At 45.8% G+C, this 27577-nt stretch overlaps 1 long non-coding RNA gene across 1 annotated transcript; it reads right to left on the bottom strand.

Annotated features, from left to right (window-relative positions):
- Positions 1 to 108: 108 nt before the first annotated feature.
- On the bottom strand, positions 109 to 25886 carry LOC140493396 (uncharacterized). The gene is made up of 3 exons (XR_011963663.1): positions 25784 to 25886; positions 16264 to 16398; positions 109 to 973 (listed from the first exon to the last, which is right to left on the bottom strand). It is a non-coding gene; the product is annotated as an uncharacterized lncRNA (long non-coding RNA).
- Positions 25887 to 27577: the final 1691 nt, after the last annotated feature.

Genomic DNA, 27577 nt, shown 5'->3' with positions numbered 1-27577 from the left:
GCTGTCCGGGTGGACCTTACTGGTCTTTGGGGGTCCACGGCTCACATTGCCACCTCCAGCCATCTGTGCGTAAGTGCCCCCTCCCCCCCCTCCCCCATCTTGGGCAGGTCTTATACATATGGCCCGTCTCTCCGCACAGGTTGCAGCTCTTTTCTTCCTGACAGTCCTTCGTCAAGTGACCCTCCTGTTTGCAGTTCCTGCAGATGGTCAGTTTGCAATCCGCCGCCACGTGTCCCGACTTCCCGCAGGTTCGGCACACTTTCGGCTGCCCTGCATATGTCAGGTAGCTTCTGCTCCCTCCAATTGCGAAGCTCGAGGGTGGGAGGAGGATGTTCCCAGTATCATCGGCCCTCAGAGTTGCCCTGACCTGCCTCTTACTGGTCCAGATCCCAAAGGGGTCGATCACATCAGTGGCATCTCCCTCAACTTGGACATATCTTCCCAGGAAGGTCAGGACATCGGCCACTGAAACATTGGGCTGTACATATGGATTGTAACAACCCGATTCCTCTGTGCAGGAAGCACACACAATGGGGTCACCGACAAGATGGAAAACAGCGGCTCCCCTTCCTTCTCCTTGAAGACCTTCAGGAGCTGTTTGCACTGCTTCACACTTCTGAAGGTCACATCCCCTTCCCCAGGGAAATCCTACAGGCAGTACACGTCCGCTGCAGCGAACCCACAGCATCCCAACAGTATCTTCTTAATAAACAAGGTGCAGTCGAGTGGTGTACGATCCTCAATCTTCTTCACAGTCACCCTGACTGTGTTTCGAACCCCCTGCCCAGGGCTGGGGCAGCTGTTGTGGCCATAGCTCTGAGGTTGGCTGGTCCCTGAATTGGCGTTAGGCTGAAGCCAGCATGAAGATCCACCATTGAGCAGGTCAGCACAACCAAACGATCCTCCAATGTCCAATTACGATCCAGCGATGATCTCTGCACTAGCTCTGATGACTCGCAACTCGACACCTGTCCTGATAAGAACAGAAAATCAAAGCACAGACTTCGGGTCATCAACTCTGCTCCAAAGTTCCTCCACTATCCATTTTTTTAAATTTCAAAATATACTTTATTCATAAAATGATTTGATGGTCTGTACATTTGGTCATGCCATACATATGTCCACATTTACAAACACAGATTCGAATTTATTCTTGTCATATACAGGTCTGTGCATTTCTCAATCTTGTACATATATTTGGCTGACGCATCAGCAGAGCCCAAAAAACGTCCGCATGGGCCCCCTGTTCTTCTTTAGGCAGGCCGATCTTACATGGTGGTCTTTCCCCACCGCGCCTTGGCGGCAGCTGCCCCAAGCTTCAGCGCGTCCCTCAACATGTAGTCTTGGACCTTGGAATGTGCCAGTCTGCAACACTCGGTCGGGGTCAACTCCTTCAGCTGGAAGATTAACAGGTTTCGGACCGCCCAGAGAGCGTCCTTCACTGATGATCCTCCAGGCGCAGTTAATGTTCGTCTCGGTGTGAGTCCCGGGGAACAGGCCGTAGAGCACGGAGTCCCGCGTCACAGCGCTGCTCGGGATGAACCTCGACAAACACCACTGCATTCCTCTCCAGACTTCCTCTGCATAGGCACATTCCAGAAGGAGGTGTGTGACAGTCTCGTCCCCCCCGCAGCCACTTCGAGGGCAGCGTGCGGTGCGGCAGAGAGTCCGGGCGCGCATGAAGGATCTCACAGGCAGAGCCCTTCTCACCACCAGCCGAGCCATGTCTTGGTGCTTGTTGGAAAGTTCTGGCGATGAGGCATTCTGCCAAATGGCTTTGACAGTCTGCTCATGGAACCGCTCGACAGGACCCGCCCTCTCCTTTTCCCGAAGGGTCTCAAGGACACTACGTGCTGACCACTTCCTGATGGACTTGTGGTCAAAGGTGTTTTTCCTCATAAATGTCTCCACGAAGGACAGGTGATACGGAACGGTCCAACTACTCGGAGCGTTCCGCGGCAGCGAGGCCAGGCCCATCCTTTGCAACACCGGGGACAGGTAGAACCTCAGTACGTAGTGACACTTGGTGTTTGCGTACCGGGGATCCACGCACAGCTTGATGCAGCCACACACTAAGGTGGCCATCAGGGTGAGGGTGGCATTGGGTGTGTTTTTTCCCCCATTGCACCGGTCTTTGTACATTGAGTCTCTTCAGACCTGGTCCATCTTTGATCTCCAAATGAATTGGAAGATGGCCCGGGTGACTGCAGCAGCACAGGTCCTGGGGATAGGCCAGACCTGTGCCACATATAGCAATACTGAGAGTACCTCACACCTGATGACCAGGAGATGGAACGGTCACGATGGAGAGCGACCGTTGCCCCCATCTGCCTAGTTTCTGTCTCATCTTCCTGATCCGCTCCTCCCAGGTCTTGGCGCACTCCCCAGCCCCCCCCCCCGAACCAAATACCCAGCACCTTCAGGTGGTCAGTCCTGACGGTGAAGGGGATAGAAGATTGGTCGGCCCAGTTCCCGAAGAGCATGGCCTCGCTCTTGCCTCGGTTTACCTTGGCCCCCGAGGCCCGTTCGAACTGGTCACAGATGCACACAAGTCTGTGCACGGACATTGGATCCGAGCAGAAAACAGCGACGTCATCCATGTACAGGGAGGCCTTAACCTGCAGGCCCCCGCTGCCAGAAATAGTCACCCCTCTCAGGCTCACATCCTTCCTGATGGATTCGGCAAATGGCTCTATGCAACACACAAACAAGGCGGGTGAGAGGGGGCATCCCTGCCTGACTCCAGATCTTACAGGGAAGCTATCTGATTCCCACCCATTGATTTGAGACTGCACTGACAATGTTGGTGTAGAGCAGTCTGATCCAATTTCCGATTCCCTCCCCAAAGCCCATTTTGGAGAGGACATCCCTCATATATGTATGCGATATCCTATCAAAGGCTTTCTCCTGGTCCAGGCTGATGAGGCAGGTGTCCACCCCCCTGTCCTGCACGTAGGCGATCGTATCCCTCAGGAGTGCAAGACTCTCAGAGATCTTCCTGCCCGGTACAGCACAGGTTTGGTCCGGGTGGATCACCGATCCCAGAGCAGACCTGACCCGGTTGGCGATGACCTTTGACAAGATTTTGTAGTCTGCATTTAACAGTGAGATCGCTCTCCAATTTCTAATTTCCTCCCTCTCCCCCTTCCGCTTGTAGATGAGGGTGATGATACCTTTCCTCATGGATTCACTCATGGTACCTGCCCGAAGCATACTGACATACACCTCCAGCAGGTCCTGGCCGATCAAGTCCCAAAGAGCGGAATAAATCTCGACCGGTAAGCCGTCGCTTCCGGGAGTTTTATTCTTTTTGAAGGACTCGAGGGCCTTGGTCAGTTCATCCAGAGATAGCGGCTAGTCCAGCCTCTCTCGTGTTCCGTCATCTAGGACCTCCGTGATAGAGGACAGGAACGACTGGGAGGCCGCGCTGTCGGTTGGCTTCGAGTCATACAGGCTGGCGTAGAAGGATTTGCTGATCCTCATGACGTCAGCCTGAGATGACGTTACCGAGCCATCTTCTTTCTTCTGGCTGCTGAGCACGGAGCTCTCTTTGTGCACCTTCTGGAAGAAGAAACGTGAGCACATCTCGTCCTGCTCCACCGAGCGGACCCTGGACCGAAAGATTATCCTGGAGGCCTCCGAGGCAAAGAGCGAGGCTTGCTGGCCCTTCACCTCCTTGAGGTCCTCCGTGACATCGACCCCCATCGTCTGCAGCAGGAGCAGGTTCTGCATACTTTCCTGGAGCTGGGACAGTTTTCCCCGCCTCTCTCTCGCCTCCTGGACACCTTTGAGGATAAAGAACCTCTTGATGTTCCCTTTTACTGTTTCCCACCAGTCCGCTGGAGACTCAAAGAGGGGCTTCACGGTTCTCCAACCTGTGTAATCCCTCTTGAGCTGTTCGATGTTTCCCGGGGTCAACAGCTTAGTGTTCAGTTTCCACGTTCCCTTGCCCGCCCGCTGTTCGTCCTGTAGGTGACAGTCGGCCAGCAGGAGGCTATCCATGCCTCTCCTAATGCTATATATCTGTACCAAGTCACCCCTCAGTTGCCGATACTCTCTCAAGACAATCCAACTCTGTCTAAACTCCTTACAGTAAACACATTCTCATCCAGGCAACATTCTGGTAACCCTCTGTTGCACGCTCCCCAAAGCATCCACATCCTTCTATAGTGTGGCGATGAGACCTACACACAACATACCAAATATGGCCGAATGAAGTTTCATTCAGTCACAACATGACATGCAAATGTGTGTACTCAATACTGTGACCAATGACAGGAAGCATGCCATACGCCTCCTTTGCAACCACATTCTGCTGTGTTGTTATTTTCAGGGAGCTACGGATTTGCATCCAATGTCGCCTGTTTTATCAATGTTTCCAATTAGTCAATTAGTGTACTTCTCTCTTCCATTTGACTTCGTACATACATCACTTCACACCTGTCCCGATGAAATTCGATTTGCCACATCTCTTCCCAGCGTTCCAGCTGATCTACACACCGCTGCAACCTTTAAAAGTCTTCCTCACTATCCACAATTCCCCTAACTATCCCTAATCATTACATGCCTTTCCAAATGTTGTCTGCAAAATTACTAATCAAACTGCTGACCTTTTCATCTTATTCACAGAGATAAATTACAAACAGATATCGCAGCACTGATCCTTGCAAAACATCATTGGCCACAGACGTCCAATCAAAAATTCACTATTGCACATGCCTCTGTCTACTATCACCAAGAAGATATTGTATCCAACTTACCAATGACCATTGATTCCATGGATTGTGATTTGATCTTCCAGATTTTCCTTGCTCTTTGAAAGTTGTCCATTCAACATGACTCTATATTTTGATTCCCAGATTAAATTGGCTGTCTCACTAATGCGCTGACTGCGTCCTTTCTTCACAACAAAACAGGACCTTGTTTGTTTTTTTTTAACTGATCCTGCCTAAATCGCTACAATCCCTCAATAATCACATTGCTGTCATGGTCATTCTGCAGCCACATCTCCACAATAACAGTTCGATCATATCTGTTCCCTTCAGTTAATGCTGTCATTCCATCTGCCTTGTTGCAAACGCATGGCGCGTGTCACTGAGAGAGGGCCTTTGCGGGATGGATAGAGGTCATAAGAGTTCGAGAGATGTTTGGGAGTACAATGATGTTGCAGGGTTAAGCAGAGTTGCAGTTGCTAGCGAACGTTCAAGGAGAAAACATTTTGTTGTTTGAAGGAAGTTAGAGAGATGAAGTGTCTTTGATTAAGTTCCAGAGATAGGGACGTGTATAGGGTTGTGGATCGTTACATGGACGATACTGATCAGGGTGTAGAAACATTCGCATGATTCCAGGATGTGGTACATTTAGTAACAGTTGTGGGATCTGGAGAATATCACAGTGATAGGGAGGATGGTATGGACTGGAAAATATTACAGAGAAAGGGAGGGTGGTATGGACTGGAGAATGTTGCAAGAACATGGAAGATGATATAGACTGGAGAATGTTGCAGGGATAGGGAGGAAGTTGTGGACTGAATAAACTTGAAAGGAGAGATGATTTTATGCTCTCGAATGTAGTTCAAAGAGAGAGTGAGTGCTGTGCATGCTGCAAGTTACTACAGTGATAGGGAAGCTTGTAGAGACTGGACGAGAGAGTCATAGAGAGGCTTGTGAGAGACCAGATTCACTTATGAGCATAGGATGTGCGACATCGAGCAGAGCCTTCTGAAGATATAAACAAGGATACAATGGCCACACAGCAGTCACACCAATACATAGGTATATAGGAACTGAAGGAATTGAAGAGATTACACAGACTGGGAGTGTTGTATGCAGTGGAGGAGATTAAACTGATAGGAACGGTTTTAGAGTCTCAACAACGTTTGGAAATAATGGGGGTTGCAATGGTGAGAGCAGTTTTCAACACGATGGAAGATATAGACTTGAAGGAGATTTCACAGATAGCGATGGCTTTCGGGTCTGGTGGGGGCTGCAAAGTAAAGGGGATTGTAAAGACTGGAGGTATTTACATAGAGAGGGAGAGTTTTAGTGATTGGCAGAATTCACAAAAACGGGTCTGCAGGACACGACAGAAATCAGAAGGGTTGTATCTACTTGATGGTGTACACAGGCAGGAAAGCTTGTGGGGGGGGGGGGGGTGGGTTGGAGCAGCTCACCATGATAGGGAGGGGCATGGAGACTGAAGATGTTGCAGAAAGATTAATATGTTTAGTACTTTAGAACTCCACATAAGTCTGTCCTGGTTCCTTCTTTATGTTTCTGAACCACTGTCGTTATGCTTCTGGTACTAACCCGTAAGCACATAAAATAGCCTGTTTGACATGTGCATAATCTCTTGACCACTCATGATACAGCGCTGCAAATACCTCACTGGCTCTGCCTAATAGCTTAGACTGAACTAGTTTTACCCACAAGACCTCAGGCTACTCCATCTGTTGATCCAATTTTTCAAATGAAATAGAGGTCCTTGAAAGTAGAGTCACAGGTCGATAGGATAGCAAAGAAGGCACTTGGTATGCATTCCTTTATTGGTCAGAGTATTGAGCACAGGAGTTGGGAGGTCATGTTGCGGCTGTACAGGACATTGTTAGGCTACTTTTGGAATACCGTGTACAATTCTGGTCTCCTTCTTATCGGAAGGATATTGTGAAACTTGAATGGGTTCAGAAAAGATTTAAAAGGATTTTGCCATGGGTGGAGGATTTGAGCGACAGGGAGAGGCTGAACCGTGTGGGGCTGCTTTCCCTGGAGCATCAGAGGTTGAGGGGTGACCTTATAGAGGTTGATAAAATCATGAGGGGCATGGATAGGGTAAATAGGCAAAGTATTTTCCCTGGAGTCGGGTGTCCAGAACTAGAAGGCATAGGTTTAGGGTGAGAGGGGAAAGATATAAAAGAGACCTAAGGAGCAACGTTTTCACACAGGGGGTGGTACGTGTTTGGAATGAGCTGCCAGAAGAAGTGGTGGAGGCTAGTACAATTGCAACACTTAAAAGGCATCTGGATGGGTACATGAATAGGAAGGGTTTAGAGGGAGATGGTGCTGATTGGTGCGACTGGATTGTCAAGGACGAGTTGGACCGAAGGGCCTGTTTCCATGCTGTACATCTCTCTGATTCTCTGGCTTTAATTGCCAAAGTTTCAAATCACTTCAGGCAGTCAGAGACTGAGATAGAATTGTAAGGTCTTTTGGAGGTTCCACAGTTCAGGAGGATTGCAGAGACTTGCTGATGTTGTACATGAAGTAGAGTTATAGGGACTGAAGCTGGGAACAGAGATAGAGAGATGCGCAGGTGATTACAGAGATATCGTGGCCAGTGGTCTCTGGTGGAAGTTCCACGTAGATATATGGTTTTTGGAACTGTTGGACTTTAGAAAGATAGGTAGATTTGGCGGGGCTTGAGGGGTTTACAGATGCAAGGAGAAATGTAGTAACTGGAGCATACGGAGATGGTGAGGGCTGGAGGAGACGCAATAATTTGGCTGGATTGTCGAAGCTGGAGGGGTTCTCACAGACAAGGAGGATTGTAGGAATGTGGGGAGTTTACGGAGATAGAGGGTTAACGAATTCTCAGTAATTAGTGGTTTGGAGCACTGTCCAGACTGGGGGAGGCTTCAGAATGATGGAGGGACAGAGCAAAAGGTATAGAACGCAAAAATTATAGAACATAAACATGTCACTTCAGTGCTGTGCCACTGAGGGTCATCAGGAGGACATTCTTCCTCAACAAAATGTACAGATCCTCAGGGGAATGGACAGGTGGATGCTGAAAGGATGCTTCCTTCTCCTTATGGGAGAGAGGCAGACAACAAGACTCTGTTTGATAAAGATGGAGAAGAGGGAGTTGTCTTTTTCTCCCAATGGCCCAAACCTACTTCAGGTTTGAACCCCCACAGCTCAAAGGAAAGCAATACGATAACAAAGAGCAAAGTTGTATGTGACTGCAGGAGATATGAGACGAAGGCCAGGTTTGGAAGGGAGGGAGTGAGAGAGCAGGGAGATGTTCAATAGCTGGAAGGGTTTACAGGGAGTGGACACTGTCAGGACTGGAGAACATGTCACGCAAACTCATGAGAGGGAGATAACGATATGGCACAAGGTCAAACACAGCAGGAGGATCCCAAGCTCCATACCTGTCATTTACTCAGGGAGCTGCTCTCACCCAGTCTGGTGCCAAGCCCCACATACAAACAGCATGAGGTTTCCCAGTTCCTGGTGCTCAGAGGCCAGTGCACTCACCCCTGAACCAGTCAGTGAAGTATTTACACATTTGTACATTACCAGAAACATTGTGTCCTAGCCGACATAAACTGGCAAATTCACACTCTTCCAGGCAAAGACCATCTGCACTCAGATTCCCTGTTGATACAATCCTCTGAGTGATAGTCTGCAGAGAACAACAGAATCCACGAATCCACATTGCATGGGTCAGGGTCAATGACAAAAGTTTCAGTCTTTCAAATATGACAACTCCTCAATTCCTGCATCTCACAAAACTGCCATTTAAAAATATTAAAATAAAGAACATTCCTAATGAAGGCTTTGACGAGGTGAGCTCTGGTCAGTAACATAAATCTGGATGTTACGGAGAGTGCTTTCTACCAGAGCACCACCAGGTCAGTATCAGGCACACAGACAGAACGGGCAAATAGATTCACAACGGAATTCACATCTCACAGCCTGGCAATTTGAAGCTGTGCTCACCCATTCCGGTAAAGATCTCTAGAAACAGGACATCAGAACTAGGAGACTGGAGGTTGGCTATCGTGTTGCTACTATTTAAGGAAGGCAGTAAAGAAAATCCAGGAAACTTTAGACTGTTGAGCCTGACATCGGTGGGCAAGCTGTTGGAGGGAATCGTAAGGGACAGGATATACATGTATTTGGAAAGGCAAGCACTGATTAGGGATAGTTAACATTGAGTGAGAAATCATGTCTCTCAAACTTGATTGAGATGTTTGAAGAAGTAACATAGAGGATTGATGAGAGCAGAGCGGTCGATGTGATCTATATGGACTTCAGTCAGGCGTTCAACAAGGTTCCCCATGGGAGACTGGTTAGCAAGGTTAGATCTCACGGAATACAGGGAGAACTAGCTAATTGGCACAGAATTGGCTCAAAGGTTGAAGACAGAGGGTGGTGGGGGAGGGTTGGTTTTCAAACTGGAGGCCTGTGACCAGTGGAATGCCACAAGGATCGGTGCTGGGTCCAATACTTTGCATTGTTTACATCAATGATTTGGATGTGAGCATAAGAGGTATCGTTTGTAAGTGTTCAGTTGACAACAAAATTGTAGGTGTAGTTTTCGGTGAAAGAGGTTACATCCAATTACAATGGGATCTTGAACAGATGGGCCAATCGGCTGAGAAATGGCAGGTGAAGATTAATTCAGATAAATGCGAGTGCTGCATTTTGCAAAAGCAAACCTTTGCTGGACTTATACACTTAATGGTAAGGCCTGACGAGTGTTGCTGAACATAGGGAAATTGGAGTGCAGGTACATAGCTCCTTGAAAGCAGAGTCACAGATAGGTAGGATAGTGAAGAAGGCGTTTGGTATGCTTTCTTTTATTGATCAGAGTATTGAGTACAGGAGTTGGGAGATCATGTTGTGGCTGTACAGGACATTGGTTAGGTCGCTTTTGGAACATTGCGTGCAATTCTGGTGACCTTCCTATCGGAAAGATGTTGTGAAACTTGAAAGGGTTCAGAAAAGATTTACAAGGATGTTGCCAGGATTGGAGGGGTTGAGCTATAGAGAGAGGTTGAACAGGCTGGGGCTGTTTTCCCTGGAGTCTCGAGGCTGAGGGGTGACCTTATAGAAGTTTACAAAATTATGAGGGGTGACCTTATAGCGGTTTATAAAATTATGAGGGGCATGGAGAGGGTAAAGAGACAAAGTCTTTACCCTTCAATGTGGCAGTCCATAACTGGAAGCCATAGGTTTATGGTTAGAGGGGAAATATATAAAAAAGACTTACGGAGCATTCTTTTTCCCGCGGAGGGTGCTACGTGTATGGAATGAGCTGCCAGAGGAAGTGGTGGAGGCTGATACAAAGGCATCTGGATGGGTGTATGAATAGGAAGGGTTTGCAAGAATATGGGCCAGATGCTGGTAGGTGGGACTAGATTGGGTTGGGATATCTGGTCAGCATGGACGAGTTGGACCGAAGGGTCTGTTTCCATGCTGTACATCTCTTTGACTCTAAGAGGGGCTGAATGGTCCAATCAAAAATGATCTGTGGTTCAAATCATAACATCCATCAGTTTCCATAATCCATTCTTAGTTCCATCTTGCAGGATCTATGAATCTTGCTCCCTCTACACTCCTACAGGATCCACGTCCCTCCCCATGTTTGTACCATCATCCAGTTTCTGCAGCCCTTCCTACCTCTGTAACATGGCCCGGACTCTACAACTCTTCCTTCCTCTGCAATGTTAGGGAGGTATATAGGGCCTGGAGCATTTTGCAGGCATTAGGAATACAGGGACTTGAGGAGGTTTCACAGTTTATGAGTGTTGTCGGGACTGGAGGAAGTTACAAAGATAGGGATGGTTTCAGGTTGCAGGATTCTGCAGAAAACACAACTTTACATGGTTAAAGGCAGGATATTTTGCAGTGTGCATGAACAGTGTGTCCCTGAAGTTACTACTCAATTTGAGAGGGTGTTAAGAAGGCGTATGGTGTGTCGGCTTTCATTAGCGGGGGTGTGAGTTTAAGAGATCCAGGGTTTTGCTGCAGCTCTATAGAGCCCCAGTTACAGCACACTTGGAATACTGTGAACAGTTCTGTTCACCTCATTAAAGCTTCCACATCCTTCCTATAATGACAGGACAGAGGATACTTAGCAAGATGCTGTCTGGACTGGAGGGCATGTCCATTGAAGGTAGGTTGTGGAAGCTCAGGCTTTTCAGATCGGAGTGAACAAGGAAGAATGGCGACATGATAGATGTGCACAAGGTAATGAGAGGCATCGATCGCGTGGATAACCAGAGACAACTTCCCATGGCAAAATGGCTATCACAAGGGGACATATTTTTAAGGTAATTGGCGAAAGATTTAGCTTAGATATCAAAGGTACGTTATTTACACAGAGTGTGGTGGGTGCATGGAATGGACTGCCAGCCGTGGTAGTAGATTCCGACACATTACGGACATCTAAGCAACTCTTGCATAGGCACAGTGATTATAGCAAAATGTAGGGTACGTAGGTTAGTTTAGTCTTCAGAGTAGGATAAAAGGTCAGCACAATATCAAGGGCGAAAGGCTTGTACTGGGCTGTCCTATTCTATGATCTAAATAGCGAGGGTTATGATGGCAGGAAGAGGTTTCGGGAAGCTGGAGAGGATGGGGTCTGAATGAAGAGACACGAAGAGGAGGCGTTGCTAAGGTTGTATGAGGTAACAGAGACAGAGGGTTGTGGGGACTGGTGGTGGTTTCACAGGGAGGAGCATAGAGCAATAGGAGGTTACAGAAATGTGGAGAGCTGTAGGCTGGGGAGGTTGGGGGGGATGGATCAGTTTACAAGGATAAGAACATTGGTAGCATGGGGTGTTTTACACAGACAGGAATGTTTCAGGTGAATGAAGCTGAGTACAGAGATAAAATGGGTTGTACAGACCCACAAAGTGACATATGAAGGGTAATCGTGGTTGAAGATGTTTATAGAGACAGGAAGGCTTAGGATCTGCAGGTTATTTAGATAAAGAGGGTGTGGAATCAGACAGATTCTCCAAGTGATAAAGACAGCAATTTTGGTTGGAGACAGTTTCCCAGATTAGGGAGCATTAGTAACCTCCTCCAGTTTGGTCAAACTGGGAAGAGTTGTAGGGGAGGGTGATGTTTACACATGTAAGAGCTGGAGAATATTATGGGAATGAGTAGATATTTGGAGACACTGGAGGAGCTTACATTGACAGGGTGGGTGCTGGCAACGGGAAGATATCACACAGATTGAGGGTCTTGTAGGAACCGGATCGGAAGAGTCACAGGCATTAGAATGACTCTGCAGATTGGGAGTGTTACAGAGACTTAGAGGATTGTGGGGTCTCCATAGATTGATCGTGTCTTTAAGAATAGAAGAGTTTATGTAGATACTGAAATCTTAAACCCAATACATGCAGTCTTCATTTCAAGTCCAGGGCCTTATTATCCCTCAATAGCCAAGGATCCCTAACCCTGACAGCTTTTCCCTTTACCCCACTGGGGCATACTGGTCCTGGATTCTTGAGATCACATTTTGAAAAGCCTCTCATTTGCCAGTTGTTCCTTCTCCTTCAAACAGACTCACCCAATCCATTCGAATCATAATGTGGAGGTGCCGGTGTCGGACTGGGGATGGACAAAGTTAAAAATCACCCAACACTCTGTTTCCAGTCCAACTGATTTATTTGAAAGCACTAGCTTTCAGAGCACTGCTTCTTCATCAGTTGGTTGTGGAGCACAATCCTAAGGTACAGAATTTATTGCAACAGGATGGCAGTGTCATGGAATATAATATCAAAAAAACTTAGTTTAAGCCTTTCATCTGTTACAGTGATCACCAGCGCTTCCAAAGCGTGTTGGATTATAACTGGGCGTTGTGCAATTTTAAATGCACGGCATTGACGCTGGCCAGATCCTGCAGAATGGCCCCAAACCGGGTCCTGTTCCAGTTTTCCTCTTCAATCTGTGGACCTGCTGATCCTTTTCCATAACTATGTTAAAACGAAGACAGTTGTGGGCACTGGACCCAAAGTGCTCTCTGAATGACACTTCAGTCACTTGCCCGACCTCGTTTTCTGAGGGGAGGTCCAGTGTTGCACCTGCCTGAGTAGAGTAGGGCCCTCTGCATATTGATTTAGGAACCTTCCTTGGACACATTTGAAAAATTGCTCTCCTTCCAGGTCTTTTATACTCTGGCTGGTCCAGTCAATTCAGGGAATATTAAAATCTCCAGCCTGCACTCCTCTATTATTCTTATAGTTATCTGCAATCTCTCTATACATCTGCTCCTCTGGTATCTGTTGGGTCTACAACAGTCGACAATACAGTCTCAACAAAGACATCACCCCCCCCCCCCTTTTATCTAACTTCTAATCATGTGACCTCATTTGATGACCACTTAAGAGTATCCTCTCTGAACACTGTGGCTATGTCTTCCCTTATCAAAAGGACAAATTTCCCTCTTCACCCCTCACATACTTGTCCTTCTATCACTCCTGTAGTTTCATTATCCTGGAACACTGAGCTGCCAGTCCTGCTCTTCTCTCAGCCATGTTTCTGATATGGCTATAATATCCCAGTCCTCAGAGCTAATTCATGCTCTGAGCCCATTTGCCTTACCAGTCAGGCCTCGTGAGTTGAAATAAATGTCCTTTAAACCAGAAGTCTTTCCCCTGCCTTGACTGTGTACCTGGATATCCTGAATAGGAAACTTGTTCTATAAGGCTGATGTATTTTCCCCTGACAAGTCGATGGTCCCTCTCTTATTCAGAGTCCCTACGCCCTGCCAAACTAGTTTAAACCCTCCAGGGTAACGGAACAAATCACCCCACAGGGATGCTGGTGCCCCTCTGCTTCAAGTCCAACCTGACATCTCTACACCAGAAGAGGTCCCAATGATCCAAGAACTCACAAGCCTGCCTACTACAGCAGCTCCTCAATCACATATCCGTCTGGCCTATCTTTCTATTTCTATCCTCACTGGCACACGGTACTGGGAGTAATCGGGAAATCCCTCCCCCTGAGGTCTTGCTTTTTAACTTCTTACCAAACAGCGTGGGATTCCTCCGGGTGCTCCGGTTTCCTCCCAAAATCCAAAGATGTACAGGTTAGGTGAATTGCCCACGCAAAATTGCCCATAGTGTCAGGTGCATTAGTCAAGGGTAAATATAGGGGAGCGGAATGCGTCTGGGTGAGTTACTCTTTGGTGTGTTGGTGTGGACTTGTTGGGCCAAAGGGCCTGTTTCTATAATGTAGCAAATCGAATCCATTCAAACTACCTGTGCACATTTCACAAGACCCATTCTCTTTGTTTAACTATGGCATGTGTACCAATTGCACAATGACCTCTGGCTGTTCATGCTTCCCCTTCAAAATGTTCTGCAACTGCTCAGAGATATTCTTGACCCTGGTACCGGGAGGGGGCAGACCATCCTGGGGACACTTCTGCAGCTACACAGTCTCCTGCTTGTCTTCCTCACAATGGAGTCACCTATCAGTATCAATAGTATCAGTATCTCCTATCAGTATCATTCGACAGAGACTGTGAGGACCGACCTGCAGTTGGGCCTATATTTGGAAAGTGGGAGTATTTTAAAGTGATACAGTGAGAATTCAGGGCCAGCGTATTCCTGTTGAGTGAATAGTAAAGGCCACATGTCCAGCAAACACTGATTCAGCGATATTGTGAGTTTCATAAAGAAAGTACAATGCAATAAAAACGGGTGAAGCTCTTCAAAATTTCAGTGAGTGAAAGAGGATTGTTGAAAATGAAAGAAATAAAAATAGACAATAGACAAGAAATATATTTAGCAGATATGATTGAGAAAAAGTCACAAGGTATTTTATCAGCGCGTTCGAGTAAGAGGACTAATGAGGAAAGAGTGGGGCCTGTTAGAAACCAAAGGGACAATCTGTGCATGGAGCCAGAGGAAGTAGGTGAGGTCTTCAATTGAATACTTCCCATCTGTATTCACACAGGAAAAAGACATTGTAGCCAGGGATTTAAGTGGGATGGTGAGGTCCCAGAACATGTTAAAATCAATAAGGAGGAGGTATTAAATGTTTTCACAGGCATAAAAGGTAGAGAAATCCCCAGTGCCCAATGAAATGTGTCTCAGGCTTCTGTGGAAGGTGAGGGAGCAGATTGCTGGGGCCCTGGCAGAGAAATGTAATACTTTGCTGGCCACAGGTGAAACTCAAGAAGGGCAGCAGGGATAGGCCAGGTATTTAGAGTACATAACCCAACATCAGTGTGAGGGAAATTATTGGAAACAATTGTGAGTGTCAGTTTGAATCAATAATTGGAAAGGTAGGGATCGATTAGGGATACTCAGTACGGATTTGTTGGAGAAGATCCTGTCTGATGAATTCAGCTAATTTTTCTTTGAAATTACAATTAAAAATATTGATGAGGGCAGTGCAGATGATGTGCGTTCCATGGAGTTCATTAAGGTCTTTGACAAGGTCCCACATGGAGGGCTCATCCTGAAGGGAAGAGCCCATGGGATCCAAAGCAAGTTGGCAAATTGGATCCAAAATTGGTGGAGGATTGGTTTTGTGAAAAGCCTTTGCCCAGTGGGTGTACAACAGCGATCTGTGCAGCAACCGTTGCTGTTTATTATGTACATTATTGAGTTGGATGTGAAAGCAGAAGGTATCATTAGTAGGTTTGCAGATGACATGAAAGGTGAGGGTGTTGTCCACAGTGAGGGGGATGGTCTCAGGCTACAGTCTGAAGGTTGAGGCTGGATCAGAATTTCAAGACAGTAATTTCAATTGACAAGGCAGGCAAGAGCACAGCAGGCGATGAGGGAAAACTGATGTATTAAGCTGCATTTACTTTGATATAAAATGTCTGACAGGAAAGGCAGATGAATGCATGGCATGGATAGGAACATGGGACTGGGATATCACAGGAATTACAGAGGTACAGCTGAGGGAAGGATAGGCCAAGCAACTTAATGTTCTGGGGTACAGATGCTATAGGAAGAAGAGAAGGAGAGGCATTTGAGGAGGAGGAGGAAGAGGAGTGGATGTTTTGATCAGTGAAAACATCACTGCAGAATTGAGAGAGGATATTCCTGGCGATCACTCAGTGAAGCTGTAATAGTGCAATTGAGAAATGAGAATGTGTCATCAGTTTGTTATGACTGTACTGCAGGTACTCAGCAGTCAGCAGGAATTTGAGCAACAGATATGTGGGAGATGTCAGATATTTGGTCCACAAGACATGACATAGGTACAGTGTTGGAGGGACAGCACAATACAGAAAGTTCCCAGTCAACATTACAACCCACTTATGGGAAGCCTGCTTTCCCCTCTGTTGTACTGATGCTCGCTAAGACAGTACAGGCCTGGATTGATAACTGTGCCACCCTTGGTGCCGACTTAGTACAACAAAACTTACAGTCAGGGTAGTGACTGAGCCTGGGTATGTCTGTACTGTGCTCCCCCTCCGGCACTATATCCATGTCATGTCTTGTTTTCCGATGTTTGGAGCCCTCTCACTGCCCTCTGCTCTGTGCACTGTGAGTGATCTTACCTCACTGCAGGATTTATTGAAGACTACAGATCTCCCTTCCCTTTGTCTCTCTGGCTGACCGACCATCTTCAATGTGGCGATGGACGATACACCCAGCAGTTGGGAAGTCTATTGAGTCAGGAACTTCCTGAGTACCTACAGGAGATAGAGAGATAGACAGAATGGGAAATTAAACTGATGCAGTCAAGGTTACATGTGGACAATGGCACTGGGTTCCACAGAGATCTGAAAAATCCCAGTGTCCATCTATGGCTAGTGCTGCTGCGTCTCTCTGGAGTGGAAAATTCCGTTGGCTCAGGATCTGCAGTAGATGCAAAACTGAGAGGCGCTGACAGAGGCAGCAATTAGACCTCACAGTGAGGGATACCACATGGAGAGAGACTGAGTGATAGCACTAGAGTGCAGGAAGTTGGCAGGATCACACAATTGTGTCGGAAGAATGGATTTTGCTTCATGATGCACTGGTATAACTGGTCAGGAATGAGCAACCAGTGAGCAGGCGAAGTGATGGCCTAGTGGTATTATTGCTAGAGCATGTGTCCCAAACCTCAGCTAATGTTCAGGGGAGGCAGATTTGAATACCACGATATGAAATGGTGGAATTTTAAATGAATATACTTTTTTAAAAATTGGAATTAACAATTCCTAAATAAGTATTGATAAAAATCCAAACACTTGACTTTCAGAGAAAGACAACAGTTCATTCTCATGTGGTCTGCAGGACATACCCACAGCAAAGTGTTTGCCTCTCAATTGCCCTCCGAACTGGGCGAGCCAACTGCTTAGCTCAAGGGCAGCAAGGGATGGGCAATAAAGGCTAGTCAGCCAGAGATACCCACATCCCATACCTGATTTTTAAAAAAATCCATTCAGATTGTTCCATTGGAACCGTGCTGGAACCAGTGTGCTGGCCAATCACATCGGTAGGTTTATGGACAGGGTTTTAAACGGACAGAGAGGACGCAGGGACGGGGTTCAGGTGAAAGGAGCTCTCCAAATCCAACGAGAAAAGGTGAAGCATCAGAGCAGCATGGGAATGTGACCACAGACAACAGAAGAAAACAGATGGGACAAAGTTTAACTAAAACTGTACATCAGCAAATCGATTTGTGACAGGAAGTTGTGGGAAAGAGTAAACTATGTTTTATTTTAATGGACAAAGTCTCTGTATCAAGGTAGATGGATTTGTGACACAGAGATAAAAGAGATTTATCACCAGGGAATTATGGTTACAGGGTGAACAATAGGTGGAACATAAATATTCAATGGTTCACAACTCAGGCAAAATGGGTAACACTAACAATAATGGATAACAAAGGCCTGACAAAGAAAGCATTGGGTCTCAGATCATGAAGTAGAGCGTGTCTGAATTTAAATTCTGTCTACGACTTGCCAGGGACACAAGCAGCAGAACGGTTTTAGACCACCGAACTGCAATAAGCAGTTATTCAATGGAATTTTTAATAAAGGCACTGTGAAAATTTTGTGAAGCGTCAACATTGCATAATCTGGGACAATCACACTGACAAGAGTGATATTGGAAGAGGATTTCGGAGATTTTCTTTCGGTGTTTCTTTGATTAACACATTGTGCAACTGGCCAGAGACATAACTATAGCAGAGCGACAGTTGTGTGATGACACTTCGTGAATGAGTAATGTCACTTGGAGAGATCCTCTGGGAAATTGTGATAAAGTGCAGTTTAAAGAAATATAAAGTTTTAAAGTGAATCACAGAAAGGACAAACGACAACTAGAAACAAAAATAGACAATGACATGAGTTTGAGAGGAGAACTGACCAAGGTAAACAGGCTGAACAGACTGAAACATGTGTCTGTAAATGAACAGTGGAAAACATTTGAAGGAACAGTGTAAAACACTCAAACGGTCATTCCACTGAAACAGACCAAACCTCAGCAAGAAATCCCCACCGGTCCCTCACTCAGGACAAAATGGATCATATTAGATTATCGGGCTGAGAAGATCACCACAAAGTACTTAAAATCCTGAAATGAGAGAGTGTTTTAGGAGTTAGTTTTGAAGGGATTGTAAAGGGTCTCATAGCAGAGGGAGGGCTGTGGGAAGGGGAATCATTGTCAGGGTTTAATGACACCATAGGAACAGGGAGAGGTGAAGGTGCTGGAGGTGGTGAGAGGGTTACAGAGAGTGGTCCAGACCTGAATAGTGTTACAAAGCCAGGAAGGATTGCTGCAGCTGTGAGGTGTGTGTCAGAGGTAAGGAGGGACATATGTGTTTTTCTTTATTGTTTCATGGGATGTGGGTGTCACTGCCTGGACCAGCATTCTTTGACCCCATGCTAATTATCCAGAGATTGTTGGGGCCCTGGTGGATATATATAATACTTTGCTGGACACAGGTGAAGTGCTGAATGACTGGAGGATCACTAATGTGGTTCCTTTGTTCAAGAAGGGCATCAGGGATAGGCCAGGTAATTACAGAGCAGATAGTCTGACAGCAGGGGAGAAGGGAAATTATTGGAAACAATTGTGAGGATGAATCAACACTTGCAAAGGTAACGATCAATTCGGTTTAGTCATCACGAATTTGGCAGAGGAAGATACTGTCTGAGGAATTCAGTTCAGTTTTTTTTGAAATGGTGCTTAAGTATATTGATGAAGGCAGTGCAGATGATGTGGTTTACATGGACTTGAATAAGTCCTTAAACAAGATCCAACATGGAAGGCTGGTCCAAAAGGACTGGGTTCCAAGGCAAGTTGGCAAATTGGATGCAAAATTGGTGGATAGCATACTGTCACCAGTGGATGTACCACAGGGAACTGTGCAGGAACCATTGAACATTAATAACTCGGATGTGAAAGCAGAAGGTATCATTAGTCGGTTTGCAGGTGACATGAAAGGTGAGGGTGTTGTTCACAGTGAGGAGGATGGTCTCCGTCTGCGGTCCAATGTCGATCGGATGATAATCTAAGCAGAGTTTAGTTCGGATTGAAGTGAGGTAATACACTGTGGGAGGTACGATAAGAGAAGAACAGACATAATAAAAGGTAGGTCCTTGTGGAGTACTGAGGAATACAGGAACCTTGGTGGACAAGTCCATAGATCCCTGAAGGTGTCAGCACAGGGAGACAGGGTGGGAAAGGCACCTCAACTGGGAACAGGAGAGGGACCCATATCCTGGTGGAGTGAATTGCGAGAGCTGCTTGAGAGGATATAACCTAGTCTTGCAGGGTGTTAGACCTTAAACAGTCGTAAGGCCAGAAAAAAGATGGAGGCTGGTACACGAGTTAAAGAGAGTGATTTCAAAAGACAATGCAGGCAAGAACATAGCAGGGAATGGGGGGAAACTGGTTATTAAATTACATGTATTTCAATGCAAAGGGCCTGACAGCTAAGGAAGATGAACTCAGGGCATGGACTGGAACATCAGACTGAGAGATTATAGATATTACAGAAACACAGCTGCGGGAGGGGCTGGACTGGCAACTCGTTGTTTCAAGGTAGAGGGACTGCAGGAAGCATCGAAGGGGAGGCAAGAGAGGATGTGTGGTGGTGGGTTTTGATTGCATGAATCATCACAGCAGTACTTGGAGAGGATGTTCCTGTGGGATCGCCCAGTGAAGCTATGTTAGTGGAACTGAGAAATGAGAATGGTCATCACTTTGACACAACCGTACTGCTGACGCCTAAAATCAGTGGGAGACTGAGGAACAAATATGAGAAACTGAGGAGCTCAAAAATGGTCTGAGGAGAGCCAGGAGGGGGCACGAGAAAGGCTTGGCAGAATGGATTAGGGAGAACGCAAAGGTATTTTTACACTTATGTGAGGAATAAGAGAATGGTCAAAGAAAGAGTAGGGCCGATCAGGAATAGCATAGGGAATTTGTGTGTGGAGTCTGAGGAGGTAGGGGAAGCTCTAAATTAAGTTTTTGTTCTGACTTTAGGAAAGAAACTAACTTTGTAGTGAATGCTGGAATGGATAGAGATAGAGGAAGCTGATGTGCTGAAAATGTTGTCAAACATTAAGATTAAGAAGTCACCAGGCCAGGACGAGATTTGTCCTCGGCTGCTTTGGGAAACGAGAAATGCAATTGCTTTGCCATTTGCGAAGATCTTTTCATCCTCGCTCTCCACTGGAGTCGTACCTGAGGACTGGAGAGAGGCAAATGTAATTCCTCTCTTAAAGAAAGGAAATAGGGAAATCGCCGGCAATTACAGACCAGTCAGTCTCACGTCTGTCGTCTGCAAGGTGTTAGAAAGGATTCTGAGGGATAGGATTTATGACCATCTGGAAGAGCATGGCTTGATTAAATGCAGTAAACACAGCTTTGAGAGGGGTAGGTCAGGCCTCACAAACCTTATCGAGTTTTTTGAGGACGTGACGAGAAAAGTTGATGAGGGTCGAGCTGTGGATGTGGTGTATATGGACTTCAGTAAGGCATTTGATAAGGTTCCCCATGGTAGGCCCATTCAGAAGGTCAGGAGGAATGGGATACAGGGGAACTTAGCTGTCTGGATACAGAATTGGCTGGCCAACAGAAGACAGCGAGTGGTAGTAGAAGGAAAATACTCTGCCTGGAAGTGAGTGGGTGTTCTCCAGGGCTCTGTCCTTGGGCCTCTACTGTTTGTAATTTTTATTAAAGACTTGGGTGAGGGGATTGAAGGATGGGTCAGCAAGTTTGCAGATGACACAAACGTTGGAGGTGTCGTTGACAGTATAGAGGGCTGTTGTAGGGTGCAGCGGGACATTGACACGATGCAGAGGTGGGCTGAGAGGTGGCAGATGAAGTTCAACCTGGATAAATGCAAGGTGATGCATTTTGGAAGGTCGAATTTTAAAGCTGAGTACAGGATTAAGGATAGGATTCTTGGCAGTGTCGAGGAACAGAGGGATCTTGGTGTGCAGGTACATAGATCCCTTAAAGTGGCCACCCAAGTAGACAGAGTTGTTAAGAAAGCCTATGGTGTTTTGGCTTTCATTAACCGGGGGATTGAGTGTAAGAGTCGTGAGATCTTGTTGCAGCTCTATAAAACTTTGGTTAGACCGCATTTGGAATATTGTGTCCAGTTCTGGTCGCCCTATTATAGGAAAGATATGGATGCTTTGGAGAGGGTTCAGAGGAGGTTTACCAGGATTCTGCCTGGACTGGAGGGCTTATCTTATGAAGAGAGGTTGACTGAGCTCGGACTTTTATCATTGGAGAAAAGGAGGAGGAGAGGGAACCTAATTGATGTATACAAGATAATGAGAGGCATAGATAGAGTCGATAGCCAGAGACTATACCCCAGGACAGAAATGACTAACACGAGGGGTCATAGTTTTAAGCTGGTTGGAGGAAAGTATAGAGGGGATGTCAGAGGCGGGTTCTTTACACAGAGTTGTGAGAGCATGGAATGCGTTGCCAGCAGCAGTTGTGGAAGCAAGGTCATTGGGGACATTTAAGAGACGACTGGACATGCATATGGTCACAGAAATTTGAGGGTGCATACATGAGGATCCGTGGTCGGCACAACATCGTGGGCTGAAGGGCCTGTTCTGTGCTGTTCTATGTTCTATGTTCCAAATATGTCGGGAGATCTCAAATACCAATCATAATAATAGGGCGGTTATGGTAGGGGTTTTGGAGCTTTCCAAACCTAGACTGGGAGAACCAGTGTTCAGCATTTGCAAGGGAGGAACTTGGTAATTGTGTTCCAGAATCTCCCAATCAATATGTAAATGGCCTGAAAAGAGAAACGGCAAAACCTGACCTCCCCTTGGGAAATAAGGTAGGGAAAGGGACTGAAGCGTTAGTCGGAAAGCATTTAGCCAAAGTGACCACAGTTCTATTAGTTTGAAAATAGCTAGGGAAAAGTACAGGCCTGGTCCACAAGTTCAAATTATAAAATGGGGCCAGATCAATCTCGATAGTCTTAACCAGGAACTTTCAAAAGGTGATTGGGGAGTCTATTTACAGGGAAAGGGAAGTCTGGCAAGTGAGAATATTTTAAAAGGGAGATAAATTGAGCGATCAGCGCCAGCATGTTCCTGTTTGTGTGCAGGTCAATGCTGACAGCATTAGGAAACACTGGCTGTCTACTGAGGGTCTGGTCAAGGGTGAAGGAAAAGGAGGCACATGTCAGGTATAGCAAGCTGGATCAAGGGAATCCATGAGGATCACAGGGGCTGTAGGAACACACTGTGGGTGGAAATTAGGAATGCAGAAAGGGTACATGAAATAGCCTCGGCAGAGGAGGATAAGGAGAATCCAAAAGTGATTGTATAAATATATTGAGTAAAAGAGTAACTCGAGACAAAATAAGGGCCCTTAAAGATCAATGAGGCAAGTGATGCGTGGAACTGTAGGATATTTACTAAGACCCTAAACAACCTTTTCACTCCACAACTTAATGTGGACAAAGACTGGGGAACTCAGGGAACAAAAGTAATACGTTAGACCACAAATGGAGTTCTCTGCAATTCCAGCCTCCCTGCTCTAGGAATGATGTTGTGAAACTGGAAAGTGCTCAGAAAAGATTGACAAGATGTTGCAAGGGTTGTTGCTGAATAAGCTGGGGTGAGTTTCCCTGGAGCATCGGAGACTGAGGGGTGACCTGACAGATGTTTATATAAACATGAGGGGTATGGATAGGGTAAACGTTCAAGGCCTTTTCCCAGGGATTGGGTAGTCCAAACCTACAGGACATAAGTTTAAGTTTAGAGGGGAAAGAGTTAAAAGGGACCGAAGGAACAGTTTTTTTTATGCATAAGGCGATGCGTGTATGAAATGAACTGAGAGAGAATGTAACAGATACTGATACTATGACAACATTGAACAGGTATCTGGATGGGAATATGAATTGTCATGGTTTAGTGGTACATGGGCCAAATGCAGGTAAATGAGATGGATTTATTTCGATCTTCTGGTCAGCATGGATGAGTGGGACCGAAGGGTCTATTTCCATGCTGTACATCTCTATGACTTGAAAAGAGGCATGTTATAGAAGAGGTGGTGCTGGAAGCTTTATAACACAAAGGTATGGATAGACCCAGAACCTGATTAACTGTAAGACAGGCGATGCTAGGGAAGAAATTGTGGAGCCCCGAGCAAAGGTATTTGTACAATTGACAGCCATGTGAGATGGGCTGGAAGTTTGGAGGGTGGAATAGTTGACAGTGAAGGAGGTTTTCTAAGATTACAAAGGGATCTTGATGAGTGAATAGGCTGAAAAACTGTAGAAGGAATTCAATTTGAATAAATGCAACCTAATAAATTTGGTACAACAAACAAGGGTAGAGCTTATACAATTAATGTTAGGGCCTCGGTTAGTGTTTCAGAGCAGAGCGAATTCTGGGTACATAATTCTTGAAGCTTGCATCACAGGATGGATAAGGCAGTGCTTGGCATGATTGACTATTGCTCAGTCCATTGAGTGTAGGATTTGGGACGTCATGTTGAGATTGTACTGATATTGGTGAGGCCTCTTCTGCAACACTCTGCTGCAAGGGGTTCAGAAGAGATATACCAGAATGTTGCTGGAAGGCTTGAGTTCTGAAACATGGCAGGATATGCTGAGTCGTTTTTCACAGGAGCCTGGAGATTGAGAGGTGACCTTATAGAAGTTTATAAGATAATGAGAGATACAGATAGAGTTAACGGTAGCTGCAATTTCCCCAGGATGGGGGAGTATCAAGAGAAGGGGCCACATTTTTAAGGTTAGAGGAGAGAGATCTTCAAAAGAATGACATGAGGGTCAAATTATTACACAGAGGGCGGTTTGAGCGTGGAATGATGTTTTTGAGGAAGTGGTGGATGTGGGTACAATAACAACGTTTTTCAGACATTTTGATAAGTACGTGAATATGAAATCTTTGGAGGGATATGGGCCAGCACCAGGCAGCTGGGATGGATTTAGTTTGAGATTATGTTTTCTACCAACTGTAAGGTCTGTTTCCATGCTGTACAACAATGACAAGAATATAGTTTTGGTCCATTTTTTTGAGAAACGCTATGATGGAATGCTAGGGAACTAAAGACCAATTAGCTAGATGTCAGTGATGGGTTGGTTGTGGAAGTGATTCTGCCAGGCAGGAGTTACATGCATTTGCAAAGGCCAGGATTGATAAAAGCTAGTCAGCACAAAGTCAGGTCTCTTTAACTTGATTGCTTTTGTTGAAATGGTGACCATACATTGTCTACACCAACGTCAGCAGGACCTTTGACAGGGTTTAGCATGATATACTGGTTCAGAAGGTTAGATCACATGGAATCAGGGCGAGCTAGCCAACTGGATACAAAATTGGCTTGATAGTAGGAGACAGAGGGTGGTGGAAGGGGGTTGTTGTTCAGACTGGAGGCCTGTGACCAGCGGAGTGCTATAAGGATCGGGGCTGGGTCCACTGATATGTATCATCTACATAAACGATTTGACTGAGAATATAAGAGTCATTGTTAGTAAGTTTGCAGATGATCAAATTAATAGCGTCGTGTGCAGTGAATATGGTTATCAAAGGGGCTCTTGAACAACGGGGCCAGTGGATCAAGGAATGAAAGATACAGTTGACGTATGGTGTTGGGTTTTGTTGAGACAAACCAGGGAGGACTAACACAGTTAGTGGTTTGGCCCTGGACAGTGTTGTCGAACAGAGAGAGACCAAGGGGTGCAGTTACATTGTTCCTTGAAAGTGACATTGCAATTGGACAGGGTGGGGAAAGCAGTATTTCTCGCACTTTCCTTCATTGTCCAGAGCTTTGAGGTGAAATGGAGACATTTGTAACATTGTCCTAAATATTTGCCTTAGGCAGAGGAGGCTACGGATTGACCTTATAAAGGTTTATAAAACCATGCGGGGCCTCAGTAAGGTGAAAAGCCAAGGGTAGGTGAGTCCAAAACTAGACGGTATAAACAGGAGGTGAGAGAGCAAGGATTTAAAGAGGGAGCTGAGGGGCAACATTATCCACAGTGGGTGGTACATGGACGGAACAGACTGCCAGGGTCACATGGAGAAACGTGTACAATTACAACATGGAAAAGACATTTGGGGAGATACATGGAGAGGAGAAGGTTTGAAGAGATAAGGGCCAAACGCGGGCAAATGCGACACGTTTAGTATAAGAATCATGGTCAGTATTGATGAGTTGGAGTGAAGGTTCTGTTTCCGTGCTACATGACTCTGTATCCAGTTAAAGAAGAGGAGGCTAATGAGATAAGACATGTTGTAGACATTGAGGCAAGTTACAGCGATAGGAATGGTAGGCTGGAATGCAGTACCTTTTGAAATTAGTGAAGTGACTATAAGGAAGGGAGGAGGTTACAAAGATAGCAACTGTTATAGGATTTAAAAAATTATTGAAGACATTGGTAACCAAGATATGACATAGAATCAGTGTTGCAGTGTGGTTAGTCTTAGTACAACAGACCTTACACTATGGGTAGGGATTGAGCCTGGGGTGTGTCTGTATTGTGCTCCCTCTCCAGCACTGTATCTATGTCATGTCCTGTTAGCTGATGTTTGGAGCCCTCTCATTGCTCTCTGCTCTGTGCACTGTGAGTAATCTTACCTCACTCCAGGATTTATTGAAGGCTCCAGATCCCCCTGCTCCTTGTCTCTCTGGCTGACCAACCATGTTCAATGAGGTGGTGGACGAGACACCCAGCAGTTGGGAAGTCTATTGAGTCAGGACCATCCCGAGTACATGTAGGAGACAGAGAGATGGACAGAATGTTAAATTAGACTGATCCTGTGAGGGTTACACATAGAAAATGGCACTGTGTCCCACAGGGATCTGGAAAATCTCAGTTTCCATCCCTGGCCTGTACTGCTGCGTCTCACTGGAGTGGAGAATTCTGTTGGCTCAGGATCTGGAGATTCTGAGTGAGAGACAATGACAGAGGCAGCAATTACACCCACACATGAAGGGACACCACATGGAGAGAGACTGAGTGATATCACCATAGTTCAGGAAGGTATCAAGATCAAACAATTGTGTCAGAAGAACGGGTTTAGCTTCACGATGCCCTGTCAGTGTTCAGGGATGGGCAACCATTGAGGAGGTGAGGTGATGGCCGAGTGGTATTACTACAGTACGTATCCAAAAACTCAACCATTGAGAAAGGTTTGAATCCCACCATTAGAAATGGTGGAATTTGAAATCAATAAGTTTAAAAATAGTAATTAACGATCCACATGTAAGTATGAGACCATTGCTGATGTACAAAAAACCCATACACTTGTCCTTCAGAGATGGACATCTGCCCATCCTAACATGGTCTGCACTACATTCCCGAAGAAGGGCTTATGCCCGAAACGTCGATTCTCTTGTTCCTTGGATGCTGCCTGACCTGCTGAGTTTTTCCAGCAACACATTTTCAGCTCTGCACTACATAACCACAGCAAAGTGTTTGCCTCTCAATTACTCTCTGAAATGGCTGAGCAAGTTACTCAGCTCAATGGCAGCTAGTGCTGGACAAGAAAGGCTGGTCAGCCAGAGACACCCACATCCCATTACCTGATTTTTTAAAAAATAATCCATTAGGATGGACCCACTGGAACCGTGCTGGGAGCAGTGTCCTGGCCAATCATGTCGGTAGGTTTATGGACAGGGCTTTAAACTGACAGAGAGGATGGAGGGACAGGGTTCAGGTGAAAGAACATTCCAAATCCAAAGAGAAAAGCTGACGCGTCGGAACAGCATGGGAATTTGGCTGAAGACAAGCAGAAAGGAACCGAAAGGGACAGAGTTTAACTTAACCTGTACATCAGCGAATAGGTATGTGACAGGACATGTGGGAAAGAGTAAATTATATCTTTTTTTTCGCATGGACAAGGTCTCTGCAATAAGGTAGATGGATTTGTGACACAGAGATAAAAGAAATTTAGACACCAGGGAGACATGGTTACAGGGCGAACAAAAGGTGAACATAAGTATTCAATAGCTCACAACCTTGCAGAAACTCAGGCAAAATGCGCAATGAGAACTATAATGGATAACAAAGGCATTACAGAGAAAGCATTTGGTCTCAGATCATGACGTAGAGTCAGTCTGAATGTAAATTCTGGCTACTACTTGCCAAGGACAGAAACAGCAGAACAGTTTTAGCCACCGAATAGCATTTCATTGTTCATCACTGCATTAAACAGGAATTAATTGGAATTTTTTAACAAAGGTATTGTGATAATTTTGGGAAACTTCAATATTCGCATAATCTGGGAAAATCACACTGGCAACAGTGATAGTGGAAGGGTAGTACAGATAAAAATTTTTTCAGTGTTTCTTTGAATAATACATTGTGCAACTAGCTAGGGACATAACTATGTCAGATCGATGGTTGTGTGATAAAACTTAGTGAATGAG

The sequence above is a fragment of the Chiloscyllium punctatum genome, chromosome 22 (assembly GCF_047496795.1).
Source record: "Chiloscyllium punctatum isolate Juve2018m chromosome 22, sChiPun1.3, whole genome shotgun sequence".
Lineage (NCBI taxonomy): Eukaryota > Metazoa > Chordata > Chondrichthyes > Orectolobiformes > Hemiscylliidae > Chiloscyllium > Chiloscyllium punctatum.
Note: the sequence above shows the minus strand (reverse complement) of the source record. Positions and strands in the feature narration are given on the sequence as shown.